This window comes from Schistocerca serialis, chromosome 7 (assembly GCF_023864345.2).
Source record: "Schistocerca serialis cubense isolate TAMUIC-IGC-003099 chromosome 7, iqSchSeri2.2, whole genome shotgun sequence".
NCBI lineage: Eukaryota > Metazoa > Arthropoda > Insecta > Orthoptera > Acrididae > Schistocerca > Schistocerca serialis.
Genome location: NC_064644.1, coordinates 611,944,482 through 611,964,160, shown reverse-complemented (window position 1 = coordinate 611,964,160; position 19,679 = coordinate 611,944,482). Strand labels below are relative to the sequence as shown.

The window sequence follows — 19,679 nt, the reverse complement described above, 5'->3', positions numbered from 1 at the left end:
GGCGAGGAGGAATATGCAACAAACATTTGTAATCTTATTCTCATGGCCTCTACGCAAGATGTATGATGAAGCCAATTGAACTGTAGCACAGTCTTATTTGAATATCGGTTCTCTCAATTTCCTTTCTAGGACTTGCTGAGGTCAACGTTATCTGTCTGTGACTCTCATTTAACTTCCCCAAATATCTCTGTTAAACTACCAAATATAATATTCGGCTAATGTTCAATATACACATAAATTAAAGGAGGGAAAAACAAGAATGTAAGATAAAAAAAGATGCTCGTATTAAGAAACGTCTGAAACAGTGGTGCAGTGTTGCTCTTCTGCTGTTCAACTTGTGCGGTGACGAAGCTGTGAGGAAAATAAAATAAAGGTTCAGGAGTAGGATCAGAATACAAGATGAAAGGATATCAATGATAACATTCTCTGACGACATTGCTATTCTCAGTGGAAATGAGAAAGCACTACAGGACTTGGAATGAGCATACGCTATGGGTTGAGAGTGAACTGAAGAAAGATAAAGACGAAAGGAGAAATGACAATAGCGATAAGCTTAAGATCAAATTTAGGACCACAGACCAGACAACCTAAGAAATTCTGCTGCTTTGTAAGTAAAATAGTGCATAACGAACGAAGCAAGAAGAAGATTAGCTTAGTCAAAAGGGCGTATTATTCGTCAAAAGAAGTGTACTGGCATCAAGTGTAAGCCTTGAATGTGAGTCACGAATTGTGGGGAAAAAATGAAGAGGAAGAGAATCCAAGCGTTGGAGACCAGCTGCTACAAAAAGATGTTGATAGTTGCATGGAGTGATAAGGTGTGGAACTATAATTTTCTCTACAGAATCAGTGACATTAGGAATATGCGAAAAAAGTGGTAAGTAGAAGGGGGCAGCATAATAGGACGTGTCGTAAGACTAGGGAATTACTTCGACGGTACTAAATGGAGCTGTGAAGAAGATTAGTAGGGGAAGATAACGAACAAACTAGTCAGGAGAGAGATCGTCTCAGGACTCCTGTTATTGTTAATAACTAGACACCAGTGCCTACGAGCATTAATTAGTACGCTATAGCATTGAAGATGATCATTATGTGATTAAACATCGATTTTGCTGTTAATAAAATCAGCAAACTTTACGGCCAATGCTGACCTTCCTTCTAATTTTTTTTTTAAAAAAGAAGGATAGACTATGCGGACGTACTACTACCGTAGGAGCGCTATATTCGTTTTATGCCTGCCGTCTTGCCTAGTTGATAAGCAATGCAAACACAAGAAATATTCCACGAAATGTCATCCCATATACGAAATTTTAAGAGTGGCCAACGGAGACAAAACCATAACAGTATAACTCAGCTACAAATTTGGTCCCCTATACGGCGAGCAAAATGGATTGTGCGGCCCCGTGAGGGTGCGCTAAATGAGGATCGGTGGTTTGCGCTGTGGCAGTGCATGGGCCCGGAGCCCGGGGCTAGGATCCACTAAGTCCCGCGAGGGCAGTTCCGCGGCGGGGGCGGCGGGGGCGGCGAGACCGGATCCAGGGTCCCCGGGGAGCGCCGGGATCGACCGGGAGACGAGTCTGTTGGCCCGGCCGGCGAGCTGGCGAAACACGGCGGCTTCAGCCGAGCGGGCAGCGGCTCGAGGCTTAGCAGGCGACACGCGGCAGCAACAGCAAGGTACACTGCGTCTGATGCTTCCCCCCGTTTGGAACAAAAACATGGTTGTGAATGTTTCAAAATAATGCCTATGAAAGAGGGAATAAAGCCGATAAAGATCAATGGAGAACTTCTGGAGCGCAACACATCGGACAGGATGGGTGCAATAAAAGTGCACCAGGAAACTTTCATGCAGTTAAAGATGGGCAACCCAACTTACACCTGCTATACCCATGACAGATGATAAGGATGGGCTGCCTATCTTTAACTCCAAGAAGCATTTTGTGGCTAGTTTTATTTTACCTGCCCAATGTAAGGCGTAATACTAAGATCGATATGAAGCGAGATTATCACTCAGAATCAGTATCAGAGAAGGCGGATGGAAGACTCAAATTTGTCAAAGAGTGAAATACACTGACGAAATAAAAGCTCCACTATGAGAATGCAAATCAGGTCTGCTTTAAAAACGCGTTGTAACGGTCGTGAGCATTAGTTATCTGTCGGACAGGGCGTGGTGAGTTGATCAAGACTGCCTTTAAGACGACAAAGACATCATTATCAACACCTCACTGAGTTTGAACGATGTCTTATAATAGGGCTACGGGCAGCTGCATGTTTCTTCTGCAGAATGACTTGACAAGAATGTAGCCACTGTACATCATCGCTGGCAGTGGTGGTCACGAGAATGCACGATCGCAAAAAGGTTGGCGTCTTCACTGCCACGTGCCTCTAGCAAGAGGAAATATCACCGTGTTCGGCTTATGGATATGGAGCATGGTACTGCATCTGCAGCAGCTATTTGAGCCGCAGTTGGCACCACCGTGACAGAAAGGTTACAAATCGGTTACTTCAAGGAAATCTCCAAGCCAGGAACCCCTGCAGCGTGTATTCCACTGACCCCAAACCACCGCCATTTGCGACTTCAGTGGTGTCAAGCGAGAGCTCTGTCGAGTGGTCTGTTGTGTTTTCTGGTGAAAGCTGGTTCTGCCTCGGTGCCAGTAATGACTGTGTGTTGGTTAGTAGTCTAGTTCAGGACCTCTACCCAACCTGTCTGCGTGGGAGACACGCTGAACGTACTCCTGGAGTTGTTGTCTGGGGTGCGATTTCGTATGACCGCAGGAGCACCTCGTGGTTATCCCATGCACCGTGACTGCAAACTTGTAAGTAAACCTGGTGACTCGACTTATTGTGCTGCCATTCATGAGCAGAATTCCAAGGGTTGTTCTCTAACAAGATAACGCTCTCCCACGTACGGCCGTTGTAACCTAACATGCTTTACAGGCTGTCGACGTGTTACCTTGGCTTGCTCGATCTGTCTCGAATCGAGAACTTATGGGACATCCTCGGACGACAACCCTAGCGTCATCCCCAACCAGCATTAACTGTCCCTCAATTGACAGAGCAAGTGCAACATGCATGGAACTCCATCCCACAAACGGACATCCGCCACCAGCACAACGCAGTACTTTCACCTTTGCATTCTTACATTCAAGATTCTGGCTGTTACGCCCGTTATTAATGCATACATTTCACATTTACAATGACTTATCTCTCGCTTATATTAACCTGTGATCTTGCAATGTTAATCACTTAAATATGTTACATTGAAAAATGTGTTCCCGGCCGGCCGCGGTGGCCGAGCCGTTCTAGGCTCTTCAGTCCGGTACTGCGCGACTGCTACGGTCGGATGTTCGAATCCACTCTGGGGCATGGATGTGTGTGATGTCGTTAGGTTAGTTAGGTTTAAGTAGTTCTAAATTCTAGTGGACTGATGACCTCAGATGTTAAGTCCCATAGTGCTCAGATCCATTTTGTGTTCCCTAAATATTATTACTCTACATTAACTATTTTCGTGTGTTGCGATTTTTTTCCGTCAGTTCATCTTCCTTTTCTAAATCAGTTGATAGAAGATTTGTGAGTATTAAGTGAGTGACAAAGTCATATGTTCTCTGTGTCGTGGATAAATGGAAGATAATTTCTACAACAAAGGGAGTAAATGGTTCAAATGGCTCTGAGCACTATGCGACTTAACTTCTGAGGTCATCAGTCGCCTAGAACTTAGAACTAATTAAACCTAACTAACCTAAGGACAATATTCACATCCATGCCCGAGGCAGGATTCGAACCTGCGGTCGTAGCGGTCGCTCGGCTCCAAACTGCAGCGCCTAGAACTGCACAGCCACTCCGTCCGGCAACAAAGAGAGTATTCGATTACAAAATTAGTGGGAAACAACTTGAGCACAGCACACAGGGATGATACCAAAATGCTATATGAAGTGAGACAATCACGTAAAGTCAGTGTTAGGGTAGGGGAACGGAAGACTCAGATCTGTGGAAACGGTTGTGGGGAAATGCAATGCGTCCGTCACACACCACACAAGCCGCCAGTCTGACCACTTCTAGAGTACTGTTTGGCGATTCGAAGCAGGCATGAGAACAGAACTCGAACCAAATCAGAGGATCGATGTTAGGATACTAACAGGCCGGTAAAGATTAAACGAAAATGTAACCGAAATGTTCTTACATGAGAAATTCTGAAAGACAGGCGGCGATCTCCTCGCGAAACCTTGTTGGCGAAATTTAGCGTATTTGTATTCGAGAAAGGCTGTACCACTACTCCGCTGCCGTCCTCGTGTATTTCAGCTAGGGATCATTAGAGAAAGATGAAAGGGATTGCAACGCCTACTGAGGCATATACATATCATTTCCTCCTCACTCAGTAGGAAAATGGAATGGGACAGAAATCCAATAATACTCTCCACCACACCACGTGCTGAACAGCAACTTGCGGAGTAAAGACTGTCTGACAAAAAATATTCGGACATCAATTAGTAGACATTAGTATTAGGTTTCTCAACAAATTTTGAGGGCTTGAACTCTGCCGGGGACACTTTCAACGAGATTCCTGAATGTCTGTGGAGGAATGGCAGCCCATTCTTCCTCTCGAGCCGAAAATAGAGAAGGCGGTGATCTCAGACGTCAGGATCTGGAGCGAAGTCGATGTTCTAGCTCGCGTTCCCAGAGGCGTTGCATTCAGATCGGGACTCTGTGGAGACGAGTCCATTCCAGAAATGTTATTTTCCATCAACCATCGCCTCAAAGATGCTGCCTTACGGCAGTGTGCACTGTCACGCCGTTCCTCTGCTGTACTCTGTACACAGTGCTGTAAAATGTACTCATATCGTTCCGCATTTAGAGTTTTCTTAGTCGCAACAAGTGGACCACACTCTAAACACGAACTGATCCGCATAGTGTAATACAATGTCGTCCGTACTTCACTGTTGGTACTATACAGGCTCTATCAAAAAGAATCCTCCGATTTGAAAAAAAAAAAACTGTTATCTAATATCAGATATGTGCGTCAACAACGTACTGCTGGAAAGAGCGAACTCTCGAGTTTTACATGGTTCCCGCTAGTTGGCAGCAGTGTCCGCCCACTTCATTTCTAGTAAAAATGCTGTCGGGAGAGCAGAAAGTATTTTGTCTTCTACGTTTCGCCCAGTGCGGGTCAGTAATATCTGTCCAGCGTGACTTTGGTACTAGATGTGGTGTGGATCCTCCTCATGTCATGTCATGTCCTCCTCGCCGTGTCCGGCGACAGCGACTCCATCAGTCGTTCAGTCCGCATTTGTGGAGGGCTCGGATGTGGCTGGCAAAACCAAGCTTTGCTTTGAAGATGCGGTCGCACGAAGTGCAATACAGTTGCCCAGTGGAGTTAGATTCACGGAGCTTTCGATTATCGTCCAGGTTCTTTAGGCGGATATGCTCGAATTGTTCTACACTCCTACAGCACAGAGCATTTTCGAGAAATAGGTTGTTTGTGTAAAGGCAAATCGCGGGGCCGTCCCCGTCGAACGCACCCGCCATAGTTTCAGAAGGCGTACGCAGAAATCCGTTCGCCCTGCAGCTCAACATGCCCCCGATGACCGCCTGGCGTATGTTACGTCGACGTTTACACATGAAATCTTACGAAATTCAGCTACTGCGAGGATTTTTAAATCACAGGATTACTGAACGACGGCTCGGTCACACTGCACCAAATGATTCAGCCCTCCGAGGTCACGGGACCTGACTGTATGTGATTATTTCTTTTGGGGGTTTATAAAAGACTGTTTATGTGCCTCCGTTACCAACAGCAATGAGTGAACTGAGACATCGCGTAACAACTGCTGTCGAAGCTGTAACTCAAGACATGTTCGGTGCACTGTGGGAACAATTTCAATGCCTCATTGACGTATACCGTACATCTCAAGGGTGGCGTATTGAACAACTATGAAAAGGTATAAAAAACTTTTTGAGTTTCCCGTTCATCAAAAAACAAAAATTAACTGTATATATTTATTAGTTTCAGAAATATATATGTGACAAATCGGGTGATTCTTTTTGATACACCCTGTACACGGTGTCAGGCAGCTCACATCGTCGAATCGGACTGCCACTCAATATGGCGTGATTCATCACTCCAGATCCCTCTTCCCAGTCATCCACTTTTCGATGGCGTCGCCCTCAAGCGTCGCCCAGCGTCGACTACAGAAAAGTGCGGCTTATGAAGGGCTGCTCAACGGTTGCACTCCATTCCTCTTAGTGAGAGCTGCGCTGCAGGTAGCAGTTTGAATTCACGAGCGATGCCTTCTGATTTTGCAACCACCAGTCCCTGTCTGTTGGTCCGTGGTGTCGGCGGTCTAGGTTTAACTGTGGTTGTTCCTTCACGTTTCCATTTCTCAGTCACATCACCAACAGTCGGCTTGGGCAGCTTTAGAAGTGTTTAAATGTCGCTGATGCATCTGTTTCTCAGGTGACATCGAGTTTATGTGCCTCCGTTACCAACAGCAATGAGTGAACTGAGACATCGCGTAACAACTGCTGTCGAAGCTGTAACTCAAGACATGTTCGGTGCACTGTGGGAACTGTGGTCACTGAGGTCTGCTGACTGACCTCTGCTTCTCCACTCACAAAAAAGTAATCCTCGCCTCCTTCTATACTGGTTGTTTGGCGTTTCGTGTCTAGTGTTCAATCAAACATTACATGGGAGTGTCAGGACACTTTGAATTAGATAGTATATGCAAATTTGTAACGTGGCACTACGGTAGCTTACTCTTCTCCATTTTATGGATGGAGGTAATGATCGGAGCGACAGCTGTGGTCGAATGGAATAAAATGGATCAGTGCAGCAATAAAATACCTCTGTGAACTTGGTGCGAGAAGTCGGTATAAAAATCCAATCCTTTATTTCGGCGCCAGGAAGATCCTTATCCTACATGGTTTTAGTTCTATGTATTAACTCTCAGTACATCTAGAATTGGCACTGAAGAAAAAAAAAGCTTAAAAAAGAATAAATTCATTTTTCAACAGTGTAAGAAAACGAAAGAGATGTTGAGGCCTGTTAAGAGGTTCCAGGTCTTTATAATACTGCAGGTTTATGTGATAGTATCTGGTATCTGGAGGCCACTGCGCATCGAATACAAGCGACATATCGAGTACTGGGATCTGCGTTGGCCGAATACAACCTGAATAAACAAGCACAAGGCCTTTCAGAGCATATTTCGATTGTAGTCTGCACTTCAAATAATTGGGACTCGGTTGTCAGGAGGTTTCTGAAAATTAGGACGAGCCTTAAAAACGTTAGTGGGCTTACGGGCAGGACTCAGTTAAATGCGGAAGCGTGACTTAATACTGAGAAGCGCTGCGAACAACGAATCATTGTCGGTACCAGAAATCTCTGGTTGCAGAAGGCGGCTCTAGATCATTTAGATCTATGGATTCATCTACTTGACTATCTGTTGCTCCCTAGCGTGTTATCAAAGCCTTTACTCCAATTTGAAACGACAAGCTGTTATATGAAAGCGTTGGTTTGCTTTAGCTTTTGGCTGTTGCTGCTGTTTCACCGAAATCTAGAGCCTTTGCATTAAATTATGTTACATGGGGGCTTTAAGACGAGCTTGTTGTCTTTTTCTCTCTGGGAATACGTCGTGTTGCTGAAACTGGAACTGAACGACGTCTCCAGAAACTCAGATATAACCACCTGTAACAGCTCCCATGCAGCATAATTTAGTGTAAAGGGTGCTTGTGATCTGCACATATTCCCGAAACGCGTGTACGAATCACAAGGAAAAGAAAAATAATTACCGATTAAGCAATCATCGTTCATTCACTTGATCGACAAACAACATATTACATCAAACCATTTAATTTTCTCCATTCTTGAGGTGAATGTCACGATTCGTGATGTGGTGAAAGCGGTTTGTTTGTTTCCGTATTATTGTACTTAACAAAGAAATATACTACTGGAATATACAGGGTGTTGCAGAATATGAGGAACGATAGATCATGACAGTTTTTTGATCTGACGCAAATTCATTACTGAGATATCCACAAACGCCTTTGAAGTTCTCAAGACGAATAACGCCATTTCTTCTGTAATTAGATTTTGCCGACAAACATTTCCAAAAAATTAAAAGTACTATCGGAACAGTCTCAAGGGCAACGAACGTACAACTTCGTTGAGCATAGTGACTGCGCTGAAGTAAAGCAATAGTATTCCGTTTTCCGCTTTCTGCTTTTTTGATCCACCTCCCTCCCCCCCCTCCCCCCCTACTTTTTCCTGGATAATACCTTTGACGGTAAATGCACTTCGCCTAATCTTATTACTTGGTCGGACTGAACCGCACAACACATGAGTGAACTTGCTATCTGAGTATTAGCAAGCCGTCCCCTCAAATTGCTCCCCCGTCCCACTACTTACTTGTAATACTACACTTTTCGGTATTGTCTCAGCTGGAAGCAGTGCGTCTGAAATGCGGTTGTGACTAAAAGAACTGACAGTGAGTGATCGTTTAAAATTATTCTATATTAAATCACCGTTTCATTATACGTGAATTCCCTAGAACCGGACAGGATGTTGACGTGGTAGACTGCTCGCACGCGTAAGTGCCTATCCCGGTGCGGAACAGCGGCAGCCCTGTACCAGCGACAGGGTACTCGCTGGCTGTAGCCACTCTTCTCTTTCAATTATTTTTCTTTGTTGAAAATCATGTTGTATGTCTGTCATGTGTTAAGAAAACCTTTATTTTGGCTACCACTTTCGATTGTTGTGAATCATCATCAGACACGAACAGTTTCTCAAAACCAGTTCATATTTTTGATGTTATGTAAACTAAGTTGGACCATCGAATACGCTGCTACACAGATACTGTATTTGAAAAATTTCGTTTGCTTGATGAACTTTAGTAGCAACCGAAACTGGTATCAAAAGTAAAGATTTTTCGTAGCAGCGGAAGTTCGTACAACAATATTTTCGACAAATATCTGCAAACTGCTGGCCATTAGCTAATAGTTATACTTCCTTTGCTTTGTGGTTATTTCAATTTTCCACGAGACGGAGGCTGGCAGAAGAAAAAAAATTCCTCTCTTCCCAAAAGAATACATAGGCAACGGCCTTGCCGCAGTGGATACACCGGTTCCCGTGAGATCACCGAAGTTAAGCGCTGTCGGGCGTGGCCGGCACTTGGATGGGTGACCATCCGGGCCGCCATGTGCTGTTGCCATTTTTCGGGGTGCACTCAGCCTCGTGATGCCAATTGAGGAGGTACTCGACCGAATACCAGCTGCTCCGGTCAAAGAAAACCATCAAAACGACCGGGAGAGCGGTGTGCTGACCACACGCCCCTCCTATCCGCATCCTCAGCTGAGTATGATACGGCGATCGGATGGTCCCGATGGGCCACTTGTGGCCTGAAGACGGAGTGCAGTGCAAAAGAATACATAATTAACAACGGTCTATAACAAACAGAAACATTTTGATAATTATTGTGTTTTTTGAAATTATACATTTGAAACCCGGCAGGCTAGGCGCGCGGTCTAACGCGCTGCTTCCGGAGCGGGAAGGAGTGCCGGTCCCCGGCACGAATACGCCCGGCGGATTAGTGTCGAGGTCCGGTGTGCCGGCCAGCCTGTGGATGGCTTTCAAGGCGGTTTTCCACGTGCCTCGGCCAATGCGGACTGGTTCCCCTTATTCCGCCTCAGTTACACTATGTCTGCGATAGCTGCGCATACACTGTCTCCACGTACGCGTACACCATAATTAGAAGGTGATTTTATTTCACATATATAGAGAGTTGCGCTCTACCAAAACTACGCTTCGGTCGTTTTGGAGCAACGCATGAGTTACGTGGCAAACGGTAGGATTGTCGGCAGTATTCGTAGGGAAAGAAACATAAATGAACTGGCAGCCAACGGCTTCTCTTTTGTTTTTTGTTTGTTTGTTGTCTAGCACTTAATCGGAACCGTAAATCGTTCAGTGTTAGTCTGTTAAGTATTGTACATCCTTATAAAATATAAATTTTATCTTATAAGTAATAAAAATTAATTTATCGCGTAACTCTGGCGCTTTTACGTAACCAAAGCTATTAATTTTGATGCAAACACAGTTTACATGCACATACAAGAAAATATCTATATTTTTATTGTTGTACACAATAAACGTTCTTCTTCGCGATAAAAGGTTACAGTTTCCTGTTATTGTTGATAAGTGCGAAAGTTGTTTATGAATAACAGAAAAATGGTTTTTTTTTTCCTACAGCATGACCCTATTTCACGTTACAAATCGACAACTTTTAGTAAGAACTGAAATAATTATTGACAATTTCAGATTATGTATAAATACTGTTTATTCTTAAGCAACAGATAGGAGGTTAGCTATGTAGAACAAACATTTTCCATAGGTTACAAGGCCCTTTATGTATCTTCACTCATTTTCTAGACAGTTCACCGCTTCTGGTTTCTAGGAGAATCTAGTAAGCACTGATCGCATATGCAAACAAAGCGATCGAAATGTGATAACGTCCAACAGCTATGGAACACACGTATCATACAGGTAACGTGGTTACGATCTTAAGTGACCAAATACTAGTGGCACTCTACGGTCGCCTATGGTATTTTCACAACTCTAATCTTAACTGACTTACGCTACTATCATAATCTACTCTTACTTGGGACGGACTGCACTAGCCTACAGTAGTTCACCAACTATACATAGAGATGATAATGTACGTGCTGTTAAAAATGACAGTAGGATTGTAGGATAATAAAATGATAAAGCCCACGAGACACCAAGGAGATGAAATGGTCTTTCGTAACGTGAAATGATGGCAAACACACTACCTGTTGAAAGACAGAAGGAAATTGTAGGCTGGGATGAACATGATGGTGTGTACTGAGACATACTTCCTGTCTGGGACTTAAAGTTTTCCATGAATATGGCATAGAGGTTCATGGAAGGGTGCATGCCATGAATGAGTGTTCTGCCGTAGCATGGCAGGACATTGCCAAGTCTGAGCTTTCCGGTTAATGTTCCCGCTTCAGAAGTACTCCGGCAAGATATGGTGGCGTGAGAAACTGCTGAGGTAGTATAGTGAGCGACTTAAGGATGCCTGAAGAATTCCACCGTCCATTAAGGGTATGAGGGAGCTGGAGGTGGCTTTGCATTGAAGCCCAATTCACGGAAGTAAACGCAAGTGGTGCACGTATATATTTAGTCGAAGGTACTGATGTTTAGATTCTAAGGTCTTTCCCTGTTATACTACTAACCTGCGTAACATTAGCAATAATAATTTCTACAGAGCATTTAATGTCACACTTTCTCCGCAGCTAAGGCTGCCTAATATTAAATTTCCTAAAAAAAGTTCACCTTCTGTTGAAAGTCGAAGTGGTGAGTGAGGAGATCTTAGCTAGAGGTGAGTCCCACTAAATATACTTCATTTCAGATAATATGTTGAGTGCATTTGCACTTCACTAATTGAAATAATGGTGTGAATTTACACCCTTTTAGCACCACAGAATGAGAGTGATAACCTCTCTCTCTCCTCTCTCTCTCTCTCTCTTCCTCTCTCTTCCTCTTCCTCGTCTCTACGCCCTCTTTCTTACCTGCATTAATAAGTAATATTTGATGTAAGCAGAAAGAGTGCTTTAAAAGCATTAAGAGGCAATCTGCCATTGACGTGAGGTCCTCGGTTTTAGCCCGAAAGTCTACTGTCGGCCATTATTGCCGAAAGCATGAGCAGAACGCAAAGTGAGGGGAGGGGAGGACGAAAAGCGATTGGCGGCGACTGAGCAGAAAGCGCGGCCACTATACAGCGGCAAAAGGCTGGAAATTCCATAGTGCGCCACGCGACGCGACGGCCGCCGCCTGCCCGGGACACGGGGCACGGGGAGGGACCGCCTTTGTGCGGAAGACAAAAGACAAACGCGGCGGCAGGCGGCAACCCCCGCCCCCTTTACCCTCCTCAACTATTAAACAGAGCTCGGCCAAATGCCAGGTGTCGCTACGAGCTGTTGTAAAACACCCCGTCTCACAGGCTCGGCTAGACAGTGTCTTCTGCACTCCACCTAAATGTCTTCCAACCGCCATTTTAATTAGCCGTAAGACAAGGTAAGATTTACAAAAAACAAAGGCAAAAGAGGTCGGTCTTTTATATTCAAAACTCGTATACACGTAGTTTTGTGCATGTACAGAGGAAGCTATACTCAGGTGACAAAGTCTATAAAAGAGCAGAGGACTGGCGGAGCTGTCATTTGAAATCAGGTGAGTCATACGAAAAGCTTTCCAACGTGATTATGGCCGGACGACGCGAATTAAAAGACTTTGGACGCAGAATGGTAGTTGCGGCTAGACGCATGGAACATTCAGTTTCGGAAATCGTTGGGGAATTAAATATCCGAAGTCCAAGTGTGAGGAGTGTGCCGAGAACACCAAATGTATCCCTGAGCACGGACAACGCTGTGGCCGACGGGCGGGACTTGACGACTGAGAGCAGCCGCGTTTGCGTACAGTCGCCAGTGCTAACAAGCAACGCTGCGTCGAATAATGTCGGACGTATCCGTAAGGCCAGTGCGGCGAAATGTGGCGTTAATGGGCTATGGCAGTAGACGACGGTTGCCAGTGCCTACGCCAACAGCACTATACGGCCTCCTGTGCCTCTCCGTATCGATTGGATCCTAAACGACTGGAAACCCGTGGGCTGGTCGTACGAGTCCCGATTTCGTTTGGTAAGAGCTGATTGGGTTCGAGTGTGGTCCGTACCCACTAAGTTGTTAACAAGGCACTGTGCACGGTGGTGGGGGCTCCGTGACGGTGTGCGCTGTGTTAGGAAATCGACCAGATCCTCTGGTCCGACTGAACAGATCGTTGACTGGAAATGGTTACGTACGGCTACTTGCAGACCATTTGAGGCAAACAACGATGAAATTGTTATGGACGACGCGGCGCACGTCACCGGCCCAAAGTTGTTCGCGACTGCTTTGAAAAACATTCTGGGCAATTCGAGCGAATAATTTGGCTACCCAGACCGCCTCACACGAATCCCATCGATCATTTACGAGACGTAATCGAGAGATCAGTTCGTGCGCAACATCCTTCAGTGGCAACACTTTCGTAGTTGTGGTCAGCTACAGAAGCAGCAAGGCTCAATTCTTCTGCAGGTGACTTCCAACGATTTTTTGTGTCCGTGCTACGTCGAGTTGGTGCACTACGCCGGGAAAAAGGAGGTCCGACACGAAATAAGGAGGTAAGTTGTGACTTTTGTCACCTCAGTGTATTTCTGTGCATACACAAAGACTGCTATAGCCATGTAAAAATATCATCCACCACTGGACAGTGACGAAGGCCACTAGGCTTCTCATTGCATTACACTCTTCAGCAATACGCGTCCATGTTGTCTCTACATATTATCTGTACTTCGATTAAAGTAATTTTATGGTTACAGATGTCTGTGATGGGCAGTGGAGCAGCCGGTTCGGCTCGAACACAAGATGCCACTGCCACGTGCTCATGAAAGCGACGGTTTCCACGCACAAAAAAAGTACGAGGCCCTGCAGTGCTCTGCTTTTGCGTGCAGAGTAGACAAAACAATGAGCCCGAGACAGCTGTGACTGGCTGGCGGCTAGCCTGTTCCACCTGACTCACGAAGTTTCTTTTATCGAAGTATAACACTGTCCACCCTCCTATAGCAGAATTGTCGACAGAATATTTCTGATAGCTGACAGGACTGTTGCCAGTATTCTTCTGCGAAGCGCAAACAGCTACAGGCGTAAACAATTGTCGTCTTTAGAACTGCGACAACCCTGAGTGGTTTCCATAGAGACATCTTCAAAATCATGTTAGGTGATTGGTTGAGGTACTCGTACGTGCACGAAGCAGCTAAGCCAAGCACTTTGCAACTGTCAGAAATGTTCTTTCTCTGACTCTGCTATAGGTTAACACCTCAGTCTTCGGTGTCTCTTGAGACCAGCACAGGACTTCCTTGTTCCATATAGCTGTCTACCATAACTCCGCATGTCAGTTTTATTGTGTTCAAAGTCTTCCACCACTTGCTGTTCCCTAGTCCACGGCACGCGGGCTAGACGCGCGGTTGAGGCGCTTTGCCACGGTCGCGTGGCTGCCCGCCGGAGGTTCGAGTTCTCCGTCGGGCACGGGTGCGTGTGTTGTCCTTAGCGTAAGTTAGATTAAGTTAGATTAGGTAGTGTGTACGCTTAGGGACCGATGACCTCAGTAGCTTGGATCCCTGAGGAACTTACCACAATTTCCAAATTTTCCAAGTCACGTCAAGGAGAAACAAGATCGTGCAGGTTCCATAATAATGATCAACTGCAGAGTCTCTATTCAGCAATGTATACTCGTAATTTTTAACATTAATTTTTATTCTGCGTAAAATATGAATGAACGCCCAGTAAAACTTTTCTGCACAAATTTGAATAGTAATTTTTGCCTTATATTAATAATACGGCTCTCCATCATATAACCAAACTAAAACTTTTTACCACAACATGCTTAGGCCGTGTATACACAAAGTGATCAAGTAACCAGAGTGTTCTTATTCTTGTTTTCACTAAAAAGTGGTCCACATAGCAATAAGATTTTTTTTTTTTTGATTATTCATGGTACATGAAGTTCAAAAATCAGGTATAATGGTATTCAATGAGTAATGCAACACATATTTCATGAAAGCAGGTTGGTTTTATTCAGGAGTCCAATACACCACATTATTCCCCACTATTTTGGCTACAAAACCATATTTGTCAACACGATCATGGTTCAGTGCGTCCGCCTGGGAGGGCGGGCGCGTGCGCTGGCTCCGTCTCCGCACTTACCAGCCTACAGGCCGCCGTCGGAGCCGACGTCTCGAACCTCCCCGTCATCCACGTGCTGCTTCCCGCGGAGTGCTGCATTCATTGGACCAAAGAAGTGGAAGTCGGGAGGTGCGAGATCAGGGCTGCAGGGTGGATACCAGGAGGCATACATTTCTGAGTCCTAACAGCTGGACGAGGGTGTTAGCACTACCAACAGCGACATCCAATTGTGCAACGAGATGTTTGACTGTGACCTGTCCATCACCTCGAACGAGAGTGACCTCACGTTGCAACATAATCAGCTCTCACTACCTATGGATTTCATCCAGCCCACAGTGTCATGAAAAACCACATGTGACACTTTCATATTCTCTCACTCACTACGTGCGAAGTATACACCTAAAATTTAATGCTATTAATTTTTTTACTAGAATGCATTTCCGTTAGAGGCCAAGTTTTTCGAGTTACACAAGAGAAATGTATCTGTAGGTCATTTTTTTAAGTTTTTATTGAATAATTCGAAAACTACAGCCCGTAGCGAAAATGTGTCTCACTTGTCAGTACAAAATTTAACTACATTAAATTTCTTACAAGAAAGTCCTGTAGGACTAATAGTTTGAACGAAGCGGGGGAGAGGATATGAAAATCTTGCGCGTGGTAACTGACGACGTTGGGGGTTGCATAAAATCCATCAGTAGGGGCAGTTGAGTCATCCTGTTATGTCTTGATGCAGTGCAACTCCTGACTACATTCATCCAGTATTTAAGAACAACAGCACTTACAGTTGAATGCTTACATAACTTTCACTCTTCATGCAGTACACCTTCAGCATCACGAATGACGTTTTAATTGTTTCCTTTTTCAATACTAACTCTGTTAACAATACATTTTGCAGGCCGCCTCCACATATACCACTGAATTTAACAGCAAACTTATATCATTGTACGACACACGGTTCAAGAGATACGACGTCGTATGCATTGAAATGCGTAAAAAACTAGCTTTTCTTGGAATGGAATGTAAATGTAAAATCCTAACCATATTATTCACAAATAAGCTACTGAAAAAGTCAAAACCAAGATTCAACCGTAAAGATTTTGCATGCTTACAGTTAGCGTTGAATATTTGACACATTAGCTCATTTGTAAAGTAATCAGATATTTGAAGCTGTTTTATGCGTGGAAGTTGGATTTTCTAAACACTTGGATTCGGGAGCTGGGATTACTTACTGTTTCATACTATCCGCTTATTTCGGTTAGTGTCCTATGTCGCTTGATCCGAATGTATATCAACGCGTGATTTTTAGACAAGTTCTGTAAACAATGCAATTTGCAGTGCGGTGGTTAACTAAATAGAATTATGAGTATTGTATTTTTGAAATGGTTGAAAACATAATCTTATGCCGCTGTTTCCAGTGATGCACAATAATGTGCACATAATCCTGTATACTATTACTATATTAAAGACTTCGCATAATTAATTTTCCCCCGAGAAACTAGGCGGTGCGCTCGCAGCTCTCCCTAAAGAGCGGGACTCCTCAACGTGTGTCCTATGGAGTAACCTGCTCCGATCCAAGTGCCTATTTTATTGTCTGTCGTGTTAATTTCCGACATGCAGCTTTTCATCCCCTGGCGACAAATCTTAAGTTTCTGAATGGTGTCGCATTAAAAGTTAGTATCGCGCTGCCATAAAGTGGCAACACAATTTGTAAAATTTATCAGGAGCTTATTTCCGAAACCCTGTCTAATTTACCAAAAGTACTCCAGGTCATTATTACTTTACCGTAAATTTTTATTTTATTTCGTGTTACTTGCTGTCGTTTCCTCACTGTCTTCTGGTTCTAAGACTTCATTATTAATTTGTCCTAGGTAACACGAAACAAATCTACATATATTGAAAGCTGTAGACTACATTTCTTATCAAGTTTAGCTAAAAGAATAACTGTAAGATTGATATGGGGAGAACAGCTCTTTTCGCAATATTTGGACTCTTATTGTTCGTAACAGAATCTCTGTTTCTGGCCAGCTCAGAGCTATCACTTTCGTCGCATGCTAGGTTTTTTCAATGGTCTAGAAGGGATATTTGTAACCACAGGCAGACTTCATCGAAATGAAGATTCACTACGTGAGTAGGGGATGCGTTATTTAAAATATTTTTAAAAAGTACGCTTTTGATCTTTTATTCTTAGCAGTCAGCCGTTTTATAAGTCAAATAGGAAATAATGTTTCTGCATGTTTAGAGAGCATACAACTTAAAAATTTATGGTTCAAATATACATGTATTTGCTCCAGAACACCCAGTGGGAGCGACTGGATGACGATGTACAACTGGAATGAAGAGTGGTTCAAGTATTTTTGCCCTTTATAACGCTATTCCTTCTACTCATCCGACGACTGCAGTTTTATCTGCTAACTGTGAACTATGTGACACTTGAAGTTTTCTGTTGAACTTTAGGCCACACTAACTCGAACATCTCTCTGCGGGCAATTTTCGCTTTCGTTCGTATGTGAAATCTTCATTGCGAAGTGTCTCAGAAGGGACAAATCACAGTTGATCACATGTTAGAATGATTTATGTCACTGTCAGCTGTTGACGAAGATTGCAAATTTTGGTTAGAAATGTGAAACGTCTTACGTTATTCGATAAACAGAGTTGGGACGGCCAACATGGGAAATGCACTCCTGAAATGTACTTAAGTCAGTTTGAAACGCAGTGTTGCTGTAGTTTCTGATCTGTGCTGAGGCTTTCAGAAAAACAAATCTGTCCGATAGTGTAATATCTTACAATATTCACTGTAACACACTGGACTGAAATCGAAGCCAGAGCCTCGATTTCTTGAACGATGTTGTAATAACTATATCTAGGATAGAGGACCGCTCGACGCAGATCTTGAGTCTATTTTTACCCTTCAGATACTGCTCTAGTCTCATTTATGTGTTCCTCTTACTAGTTCTGCAATAGTGGTAGAAAATGTACGATGAAAAACATATATTTCTCATGAATGAACGCTTTGGCTTTGTCATGGTATACTGACAATTACTGACACACTGAAACCGTACACCAGATCGTCAGGTACGCTGGTGTGGCTGAGCCGGGCTCAGACTCAAGTAGAAGAAGCGTGTCTGCACACCAGTCGTATCTGGCAACATACCTGTTGATCAAAGCTGACGGAGGTTTCTCTCGTCTCTTGAAGACCAATCCTGCGTTTACAGCAAACTCCCGATTATTTGCGTTAATGTTGACCCGAGGCTACTCAGACAACAGAAAAACATGGATAATCCAAAATACACATGTTTTTACCGGAAACTGGTATTTACTGTATTTAAAAAACATGCTACATGTCACATTTAAAAGCCCATTGAAATAAATACGCATTGATCGCCGGAAACTGGCAACTTATTAACAAAGTTACTCATTGAAGATACTATATTTCATACCACTTGCTTCTAGTCTGTTTGCGGGAAATAATCTTTCTTTTCTGTTTTTAATTCATTTTTTCTTGAAAGCGGTTCTTATTTTCCGAGAGTCACAAGTCGGTATAGTCAAACGAATTTTGTTCTACATACTTTAGTAAGAAACCAGTAAACCTGAAAGCCGCGATGTGCTTAATAAAATACGAGTCGCATGCATAGTAGTATAATGTAAACGATAATATTCCTTGTCGTTATAATAGAAAATTTCAGGCTTCTTTTTTACTTTTTCAAAAATCGTCGAACAATGCACGAATTATTCGCAAACCGTAAAATCTGCATATCTGTAATTGGGAGCTTTCTACTGTCCCAGTAACAGACGTGGCACCGGCACAAAATTCCGCACACATCTGGATTCCCTGAAGACTGAAATATGCCGTGACTAGAGTGAAATAGGTCGTGACTAGCCACGGGATGTGCTCTTTAGCTTGCGCAGAATGCTTGTGCACATCCTCATTCTCGCTAGTTTGCCACTGATATTTGCGTGGGGGCTATAGGAAAGACTCAAAGCGAAGGCGCACTGATATTAAAATCCCTTAGGGGATGACAAAACGAATATTTAGACGCTCGTGTGGTAACGTGAAACTTCTCGGATGGTATTTTGTCGTCTCAGAATTGAGGCGAGGTATTACGTGGAGCCCGTCTCCTCAGCGGCCTAGATGGCCCCGCGGACTGCAGCGGCGGCGAGCACACGGGCGCTTACTGGCCGTCTCCGTCACCGCCCTCACCGCCGCGAATGCTTCGGCAAATAGTTTTAGCGGCGCAGGGGTCGCCGTGTTTGCGCAACATTTCACCTGAAGGGGAAGCGATGCGTATCGACCTGAGGGAGCTGCTGGCTGGTAGGCCTACACACCGCCGGCCGGCGTGTACTGTGCTGCGCTACCCCCTGCGTTCCTCGCCCTGCCTGCTGGATAGGCTGCGAGGCGGAGAGATGGAAACTCTGTCTCATCCTGCGCCTCGGCTTCTCGTACTCTCCTTTCCGCTACATTTGTGCGTAACCTGTGATTTTTTGCCTCATACACTGCAGGACAAAGGGAGGGGGAACGGTATCAGACATCGTGGGTTGAGAGGGCATGTGATGTTATTTCAGTGACTACAATATAAAGTTATATTTAGAAGAAACTTTACGGTATGAGCCCATTTATCAGTATAACATTGCTTTCACTCTGGACAGAATGCATGCATTGATTCGATTGGGAAGGGTCTCATAAAGCCGTCGTATCTATTCCTGAGGCATGTCGTCTTACAATTGTTGTCCTTAATATGACGGATACTGGCAATGACACGGATATGACGGCGGGGTGGCAAATCACGTGGTTTGTCGGGTACAGTTCTGAGAATCTTGTTGGCCGCGGGAGTATCTTAACATCGCGCAGACTGTTCATTGAAACACGTGCCAATTGTGGACGAGCATTGTCCTGTTGAAAAATGGCACAA

The 19,679-nt window shown here is 44.2% G+C and overlaps 1 pseudogene; it reads left to right on the top strand.

Annotated features, from left to right (window-relative positions):
- The first annotated feature begins 9,076 nt into the window (after positions 1 to 9,076).
- Positions 9,077 to 9,194, top strand: LOC126413456 (5S ribosomal RNA; annotated as a pseudogene).
- Positions 9,195 to 19,679: the final 10,485 nt, after the last annotated feature.